This window comes from Chionomys nivalis, chromosome 3 (assembly GCF_950005125.1).
Source record: "Chionomys nivalis chromosome 3, mChiNiv1.1, whole genome shotgun sequence".
Classification (NCBI taxonomy): Eukaryota; Metazoa; Chordata; class Mammalia; order Rodentia; family Cricetidae; genus Chionomys; species Chionomys nivalis.
In genome coordinates this window covers 72,509,975-72,519,360 of record NC_080088.1, presented here as the reverse complement: position 1 = coordinate 72,519,360, position 9,386 = coordinate 72,509,975, and the positions used below count along the sequence as shown (strand labels likewise).

Sequence of the window (9,386 nt, the reverse complement as noted above, 5' to 3'; positions counted from 1 at the left end):
ATTGTTCTCAAACTTATGGCAATTGTTTAAAATAAAAAATATTAAACTTAAGTATTAGAAATAAAGAAATCAAAGTATTTCTTTTGCAGAAGACTTGATTGCAGACCTGAACATCCATGGAATAAACTAAAAAAAAAAAACAAAAACAAAAAACAAACAAACAAAAAAAAAACTCTAGTAGTGAGTTCAAATACAAACTTGGGGCTTGGGTGTAGCTCAATGATAGAGGACTGCCTAGAATGTAGAAGACTGGGTCTCATCTCCTAAAACTGGAAAAGCATAAGAAAGACATTTTAACCTCCTAGAAATTGTGTGTGTGTGCTGTAATTCATGTTTGTATTAACTGTATGTACATATATCACTTTGTGTAGATCTATATCATGTCATATGCCATAAAAATGGATTTTAATGTTATGTTCCAACAAAAACAGATTAAACAGAGAGGGAATTAGATAATGTCTGATGAACACCATCCTGAGAAGTTCCAGAGAGTGTGGCTGAGTGGTGTATCCAATTAGAAAAATACAAATCATCACACTACAGGTTAAACCGACAAAGTCAATTTCAAATTATTAGTAAGTTAATTTCTTATTTGTATCTTTACAGCTACAACTCATCTGATATAATAACAAAGAGAATGCCAAGGGTTGTTCACTTTAAAAGACACTATAATTACTGGCTTCATGTAAGCTCCTCCTAGGGAGACAGAATACATGGCTATCCACCCTAGAGAGCACACCGCCAATGGACACAAGTCCCAACTTGGAAACTAGATTATTGGGCTTATTTATGGAGCATGAGTAAGGGGCGGGGCTACACCCAGAAGCACAGGTGTTCCAGTGTGTTTTCTATCGCTGTCATAAAAACACCATGACCAAAAGCAACTTGCAGAGGAAAGGGATTATTTGGCTTCCCTGTCCTAATTACAGTCGGTCATTGGGAGACGTCAGGGCAGGAGCAGAGGCAGGAATTGGGGATGACAGCTGCTTCCTGGCTTGCTTCTCCCAAGAGTTGAGTCCGGACTATCAGATGCATTTATCTTTTTTAAGTTCTATAAATACAGCCAGGTGGTGGTGGCGCACGCCTTTAATTCCAGCACTCAGGAGGCAGAGGCTGGTGGATATCTGTGAGTTTGAGGCCAGCCTGGACTACAAAGCGATTTCCAGGACAGCCAGGACTACACAGAGAAACCCTGTCTCAAAAAACAAGCAAACAAACAAGCTATTTAAATACTTTACACCATGGACTTTCAGTGCTCTACCTGCTACTGGAGTAGTCTTTAATAAATGTAGATTTCATGGAGTTGGAGATAGCACCAAACCCCTGTGATGAGTGACTGCCCCCCCCCATAGCTGCAGCCCTGCAAAGTCCCACCCCAACATGGATGAAGTTTCACTGTGGAACTCTCCTTTCATTTACCTCCCCCGCATCTCATTAAGGTTCAGGGAATTGAACCCCGGGCCTCGCACATGCTAAGCTCCTCTCCCACATCTCTTTATGGTACTGGGGATTGAACCCTGGGCCTTAAAGCACTAAGCTACAATCCCAGTTCTTAGTCCTCCACTTTCTATAGGCTCCAGCATTTCCCAAGATTCCCTGTGTCCAGGAGAGGGCAGGAAGGGTTGAAGGTTGGACTCCCAGCTGAGGATCCTGACACTTCTACTAGGGTCTTCAGTTCTTCCGTGACCAGCACCACAGATCTGGCCAACACCGTGACCCGTTGTCAGCTAATGTGCTGAGGTCGTCTCTACTCCCAGATGGCCACAGGGTGAGCACGTTACGTCTAGAGAGTAAAAGGCCAGAGTACAAGACTGGCTTGCATTTTTAAATGTTTTTTTTTGCTACTGCATTTTGAAATATATTAACTTCAACACATCAGTTATGAATCAGTGGAGCATTGCTATAAACAGAACAAAGTTGCTGAGTTAGGACCAAATAGAATTTGAACAGATTACATACAGTATAAGAGATCATAAGTAGCAGGCATGAGGACCTGAGTCCACACAAATGTTACTGAGACAATTAGATGTGGTCATGAAGAAATAGACACATCTAACACATCTACGGTAGCTACACATGTTAACTCGGACTGCCTTGGGCAAGTCTCTTAAGGGCCTTAAGTCTACCTGGTAGAGTGGGACTCAACGCCCGTCTTGAGCATAGCTGGAGGAAAAGCACACATGGTGTATGTGCAACGCGTAGCACAACACCGGAAACACAAGAAACAGTTACTGTTACGAGTCAGGGTGTTAAATAAAAACTAGAAAAAACACACTGGCTAAATGATCCAGAAACAAGACAGGAAAACATTTCTGTCCAAGGGGGAGAGAGGAAGCAAGTTTCTGAGCGTAGAAGCTTGAAGGGCGTTGTCCCACGTGCTGCGAGCACATTGTGTCCCGCTCTAAGACACTCTGTAAAACAGTGGCGATGGTCTCCACCAACCTGTCATCTGACTTCAAGTGTGCCTGTCAAGAACTGGCAGGCAAAGAAATCACAGCCGTCTGGGGCTTCAGCTCGGTTTGGTCCCCCCCCCCCCCCGTTGGCTCTGTCCACTCAACTATACCCGCCCTCTTGTTCACTCATCTGGATCTGCCATCCATCCATCCACACATCTCTCTCCTGGAACCGGGTCCTGCCCTTTCATGTCTTTGTTTGGGTTCCACCTACAGCTTCACCCGCAAACCTGTGACCCAAAGTGTCTCTGAAGTTCAAAGTAGAAGAAATATAACTTCCATGGACAGGATGGGGGTGCAGACATGGAGAGAGGGAGGATGGAGACAGGGCTGGGAGGCCCAGAGAACAGGCTTCAGAGAAATCCCCAAAACAAAGGAAAATATCTGACTTGGATATCCTCTTAGGGGCTGGTGGAAAATTCCACAGAATTTAGTCTAGGATACATGATGAACCAGGTACTGGACTGAATTAGGGGTTAAAAACCACAGCACAGTGTGGCTTCTTAACTCTATCAGGGGAGAGTGGGGGGGGCGCTGTGGGGGAATAAGGCCTGACTTTTACAGGCTGTGAGATCTGGTCAGCTTGGAGTGACCAGATTTTAAGGTGACAAAGTGATGATCTAACAGAATGTTCAAGAACTTTAAAAACAGCAAAACAATTGTAAAGCAAAATGTCATATACAGGGTCAACTTCTGTCATCAAGCTCCTAAAATGGGTAGCTTTGGGTTGACTAGGGCTAGACCAGTGAGGTGACTAAGGGGATTTCAGGATAGCCTGGAATCTTGCTCTCCATTTCCAAAAATCCTTCCTGGGGTATTCTGGGAAAAGAAGATTATGGGCCTTCTGTATAAGCCGGAGTACAGGGAAATGGAGCGAAGGTGTCCCTGTATCCACTGGGTAGATTTGTCAGAGCCGCGTGGTCTCCTCCCTCAGGCAGGGTTCCAAGGAAGCTTCCTGTGGGCCTGATGGATGTGTGCCTCTCCCTGGCTGCTCACCAGCTGAGCCGTCTCCCTTTGCTCACAGTGGGATGCAGTCTGCTTAGTCCCAAGCCATCCATCAGCCCCTGCAGCTACCTTCGGCCACCCGGAGCTCTCTAGATCGCTCTGCCTCTGATTCATCTAGATGCTTCCTTCATTTTCTCTTCTCTTTTCTTCACTCATGCCCCACTCCAGCAGCATGTTTTATTCCTCTCTCCCAGTCTTCACACGCAGCTGTATCCAAAGTCAAACATATCACGAAAACTCCGGAGGTGAACCCAAATACCAATATTTTTCAAAACGCTCCAGGTTGACTTTCTTGTGTAGCCAGAGTTTATAGCTACCTACTTAGAATAGAGCTCGGAGCCTAGCTAAGAGCCTCTTTCAACTCTAAGTCATGGAGCAGATGAGGAAGTATTGCCTTGGCCTCATCCAGAGCCACGGTGTCGGCAGGCACCATGGCTTCAACTCCTCACAGCTACCACAGCCCAGGAACCCAACATACAGCCTTCTCATGTGACCTTTTCTGGGGAGCACAGATCTTAGAACTTGCCCCCCCCACACACACACACACAAAGGCTACCTCAGCAGGGACTCAGGCACTAGACCCTGGACTTGTATTGACCCTTTATTCTACTTCAGCTGTCATTGAAGCTCTCTCCCCTCTGGTCAGTTCTCTCCTTAAAGGCAAAAGCGGAGACAAGAGTCACTTAGAAACTATATTGATTTTGTTTTGTTTTGTTTTGTTTTTGGATTTTTCGAGACAGGGTTTCTCCGTAGCTTTTGGTTCCTGTCCTGGATCCTGGAACTGCTCTTGTAGACCAGGCTGGCCTCAAACTCACAGAGATCCACCTGCCTCTGCCTCCAAGCTTAAAGGCGTGCGCCACCACCGCCCGGCTTAGAAACTATATTGAGTGAAAAGGAAAGGACAGAAGAAAGAACACGTTGATCTCTCCAGGGCCCGCAGGATGACTAAGAGTAGGATAAGAACCTGGCCTCTGCTCATGTTTTTCTCTCTCTATTCCTTTGGGTCACATCCTGATTCACTCTGCAAGCAAATCAAACATTCAAGGAATGACTGTATAAAAGCCGGCAGTGCCTAACCCATCACACTCTCCTTTAAGGCTGAAGTCATGAAGATGGGCCACTGTCCTAAACATGCCTCAGTCTTGAAAGCCAGATGTAGACTAGCCTCGTAGGGCAGACCACTCTCTAACATGGTGGTGAGGGGCCATCAACCTCTGGGTCTCTATTGCTCCCATCGATCAACAAGGACTTCATGGAACGACCCCAAAGAACCAGAGTTGAGACAGTGGTCAAGAAGACCAAACTTTGCCCAGAAACTTGCTGAGTTATATATAATTCTTGTCCCTCCCACAGTTTTTCTTCTATTTAAAACCAAACTTCAGCTTCTGAGGCAAGATGCTGGGACTCAGCCAACTCTGGACTCCCACTGCCCATGACATCACATTGCGTGGAAAACCTGCTTGCCTCCAAGATGAAGAGCCGGCACACTAGCTGACACCAGCACCCCACCCCCCTCTTGATAGTGGAACAGCACACACATGCTTGTGAGTCTGATGGAGATACATCTGATAAGCTGGTGTCACCAACTTATCAGATACTATGTGCCCCCTAAATGAAACAAAACTATCTCAACTATCCTACAGCCACCTTCCCAAATCCCTAGGTATCACCAGTACAATCTAAAACCAGGTAAGACAGATTACAAGCAAATATAGACCCAAGCATCTACTCAAAACAAGTGGGACAGTGTTGTAGGAGCTGTGGGCTGCATTCCTGCTGCCCAGCTCCCAGCTGCCTGGCTAGCTTATGCCCCAAAATAACAACACACAAATTGTATTCATATAAACATTGCTTGGGCCATTTCTATTAATGTATGTAGCACCACGAGGTGCGCTTACCAGGAAGATTCTAGCCTACGTTCATCCTGGGTCGGAGCTTCATCACGTCTGCCCTGGAGAGCAGCAGCCTGGCATCTGAGCTCACTTCTTCTTCCTCCCAGAATTCTGTTTTGTTTACTCTGCCTATCTAAATTCTGCCCTATCAGATGAGCCAAGGCAGTTTCTTTATTGACCAATGAAATCCCACATCAGGACAGAAACTTATACCAAAAGAAACCCATGAACTAGTTCCAGGTGGGTAGGTCCTGTTCTGGAAACAAAAACAATGGCTGTGCTCTTAAAATCACTAGTCCTGGGAATGGAGACTAGGTGGTTAGAGCACTTGCTGCTCTCCCAGAGGATCTGGTACCCACACAGCAGCTCACAAACCCCTGTAACTCCAGTTCCAGAGGATTTGATGCCCTCTTTTGTCTTCCACAGGTACCACACATATATATTGTAAATGTGCATGCATTCTAGCACTCACACCTAACATAAAACAAACAAATAAATCTTTCAGAAAAAAATTATCAGTCTCTTAGCCATTATGTATTAATCAAGGAACAGAACAGATAGGAGGACTCTGTACATATTGAAAGGGGGATTATTAGAGTGGTTCATTGGCTGTGGTGTGGCTAATCCAACAATGGTTATCTCATGATGGGAAGGCCAAGAATCTGGTAATTGTTCACTCCACCATTCTCGATGCCCCAGCTGGTCTTCAGTTTATAGTGGAATCCTGAAGAAGTAGGTTTTAATACCAATGAAGGAATGCCCCAGCAGCAGGGCAGATGGACGTGTCAGCAAGAGTAAGGGCAAGCAGGCAAACAGAAAAGGCTTCCTTCTTCCACGTCCTTTTATATCAGCTACCACTAGAAGATGTGGTCTACATCTAGGGTGGGTCTTCTAACTTTAAATAATTCAACCAAGAAAAGTCCCTCATGAGCATGCTCAGATACTTGTGGGTTTTCAGTTGATTCCAGGTGTGGTCAAATTAACAACAAGGACTAGCCATAACAACTTACATGACACTCCAGAGAAGTTATCCAAAAGAGTAACTATAGATTTGTTCAAAGAGTTCACAAAACTCACAGGGATTCACCTGCCTCTGCCTCCCAAGTGCTGGGATTAAAGGTCTGCAACAACATCACCAGGCCAAAAGTGTGCAAATTTTCAAGTTTGGCAGTTACTTACTTTGGTAATTATTCCTCTAGTTCACCAATACTGTCCTTCCAAGATGCTTCTCAATCTACCTCTTTGCCCAAGCCAACGCCAGTCTTGGAACAGAGCAGACATAGCCAGGTGGTGTCACTTCAAAGGACACGAAAGGCACACTAACATTTGAGGCTATTGTTCTTTGTGCAGTTCTCTGTTCTCACTGGTGTGCTACACAGAGGTTCCACACAACTGGGCTATGACAGGCAAAACAAGGCTCCACTCATAGCAACAGCCTGCTCCCTCCATGGATAAAGAAAGGCTTTTCTGTGCTATGGCAACCTTGCCTGCCAGCTGCTCAGCAAACAGCTGTTAATGTCTGCTCAGAGTTCTGGCTACCCCATGTCCAGGCAAGGCACCGAGTCATGGGAACATTAGCTGCAGATGAAGGGAGAAGGGTGGGATTCACATGCTGCCAACTATTCTCCCTCTGATGCTCATCTCATGGCCTCCCAGCAGTATCTCTGATGCTGTTCATCTCACGGCCTTCCAGCAGCTCCTCTGCAGTCAAGCTCAGGTGTCGGTTCCTCCACTCCTGTATCACTTACCATCCTTCTCCTTCAGGGACCTTTGGGAAGCCCCGATCACCACCCCAGTTCTGCTCTCTCGTCTTTTTGGGGTGCCTCCCCATTCTCTCAGATGCTTTCTGACACGGGCAAATAGATGCAGGCAATAAGGAGGATAGTTGTAGAAATGATGCCTCCCCTATTTTCTCATCCCAACTTGGAGAAAGCAGCCATGATTAAATGATGGAATGAAAATCAGCTTGTGGGGCTGGAGAGCTGGCTCAGCGGTTAAGAGCATTGCCTGCTCTTCCAAAGGTCCTGAGTTCAATTCCCAGCAACCACATGGCGACTCACAACCATCTGTAATGAGGTCTGGTGCCCTCTTCTGGCCTGCAGGCATACACAAAGACAGAACATTGTATACATAATAAATAAATAAATATTTAAAAAAGAATCCGCTTGCACTGGGTGGAAGAGATCACTGAGTGGTGGCGGCTGCTGATTGTGTTCCAAGGGTCAGAGCGGGGTTTGTTCTACCGGAACAGCTTAGCTCACTCCTTCCCTTCCATAACCCGTGGCGCGGAGAGTCGGAGCGGCGGCTGTCAGCAAGGGCGGTGGTGGCGGCGGCGGCAGCTGCAGTGACATGTCCAGCATGAATCCCGAATATGATTATTTATTCAAGTTACTTCTGATTGGCGATTCTGGAGTTGGAAAATCTTGCCTCCTCCTTAGGTTTGCAGATGATACATACACGGAAAGCTATATCAGCACAATTGGTGTGGATTTCAAGATACGAACTATAGAGTTAGACGGGAAAACAATCAAACTTCAGATATGGGACACAGCAGGCCAGGAACGATTTCGAACAATCACCTCCAGTTACTACAGAGGAGCCCACGGCATCATAGTTGTGTATGATGTGACAGATCAGGAGTCCTTCAATAATGTTAAACAGTGGCTGCAGGAGATAGATCGCTATGCCAGTGAAAATGTCAACAAGTTGTTGGTAGGGAACAAATGTGACCTGACCACAAAGAAAGTAGGAGACTACACAACAGCAAAGGAATTTCCCGACGAATGTAGAACAGTCTTTCATGACGATGGCAGCTGAGATTAAAAAGCGAATGGGTCCTGGAGCAACAGCTGGTGGTGCAGAGAAGTCCAATGTTAAAATCCAGAGCACTCCAGTCAAGCAGCCAGGTGGAGGTTGCTGCTAAAATTTGCCTCCGTCCTTTTCTCACAGCAATGAATTCGCAATCTGAACCCAAGTGAAAAACAAAATTGCCTGAATTTTACTGTATGTAGCGGCACTACAACAGATTCTTACCGTCTCCACAAGGTCAGAGATTGTTAATGGTCAATACTGACTTTTTTTTTTATTCCCTTGACTCAAGACAGCTAACTTCATTTTCAGAACTGTTTTAAACCTTTGTGTGCTGGTTCATAAAATAATGTGTGTAATCCTTGTTGCTTTCCTGATACCAGATTGCTTCCCGTGGTTGGTTAGAATTTATTTTGTTTTGATGTTTATATTGGCATGCTTTAGATGTTGGGTTTAGTCTTCTGAAGATGAAGTTCAGCCATTTTGTATCAAACAGCACAACCAGTGTCTGTCAATTTCCATGCATAAAGTTTAGTGAGATGTTCTATGTAAGATCTGATTTGCTAGTTCTTCCTTGTGGAGTTATAAATGGAAAGATTACACTATCTGATCAATAGTTTCTTCATACTCTGCATATAATTTGTGGCTGCCGAATATTGTAATTTGTTGCACACTATGTAACAAAACTGAAGATATGTTTAATAAATATTGTACTTATTGGAAGTAAAAAAAAAAAGAAAATCAGCTTGCAAAAGGGAAGGAAACAGGAGCTTAATCTAGAAAAGAAAAGGCAGAGGCCGTTTCTCAGCAGGCTCTCACTAGTACCCCCAATAAGGCAGGAACTCGCTGAACCCTCAAATTTCAGTGAAAGTTTCAATTGTGCGGCAAGCTACCAAATCCAATCACCTATACCTACCACATTTCCCTTTGAAAGTCGTGCCTCTTAAGATTAAGTGAACTAGCCGGGCGGTGGTGCACGCCTTTAATCCCAGCACTTGGGAGGCAGAGGCAGGCGGATCTCTGTGAGTTCGAGACCAGCCTGGTCTACAAGAGCTAGTTCCAGGACAGGCTCCAAAACCACAGAGAAACCCTGTCTCGAAAAAAGCAAAAAAAAAAAAAAAAAAAAAAAAAAGATTAAGTGAACTAGTTGCCGTATTTTATCAAGGCTGAAATTGCTACATTGCTCTAACATGGGTATTGTACACTGAAAACAATCCTGAGTTGATTG

At 45.2% G+C, this 9,386-nt stretch overlaps 1 pseudogene; it reads left to right on the top strand.

The window, feature by feature from the left end:
* The first annotated feature begins 7,683 nt into the window (after window positions 1-7,683).
* LOC130871672 (ras-related protein Rab-1A-like) lies at window positions 7,684-8,883 on the top strand (annotated as a pseudogene).
* The last annotated feature ends 503 nt before the right edge of the window (window positions 8,884-9,386 follow it).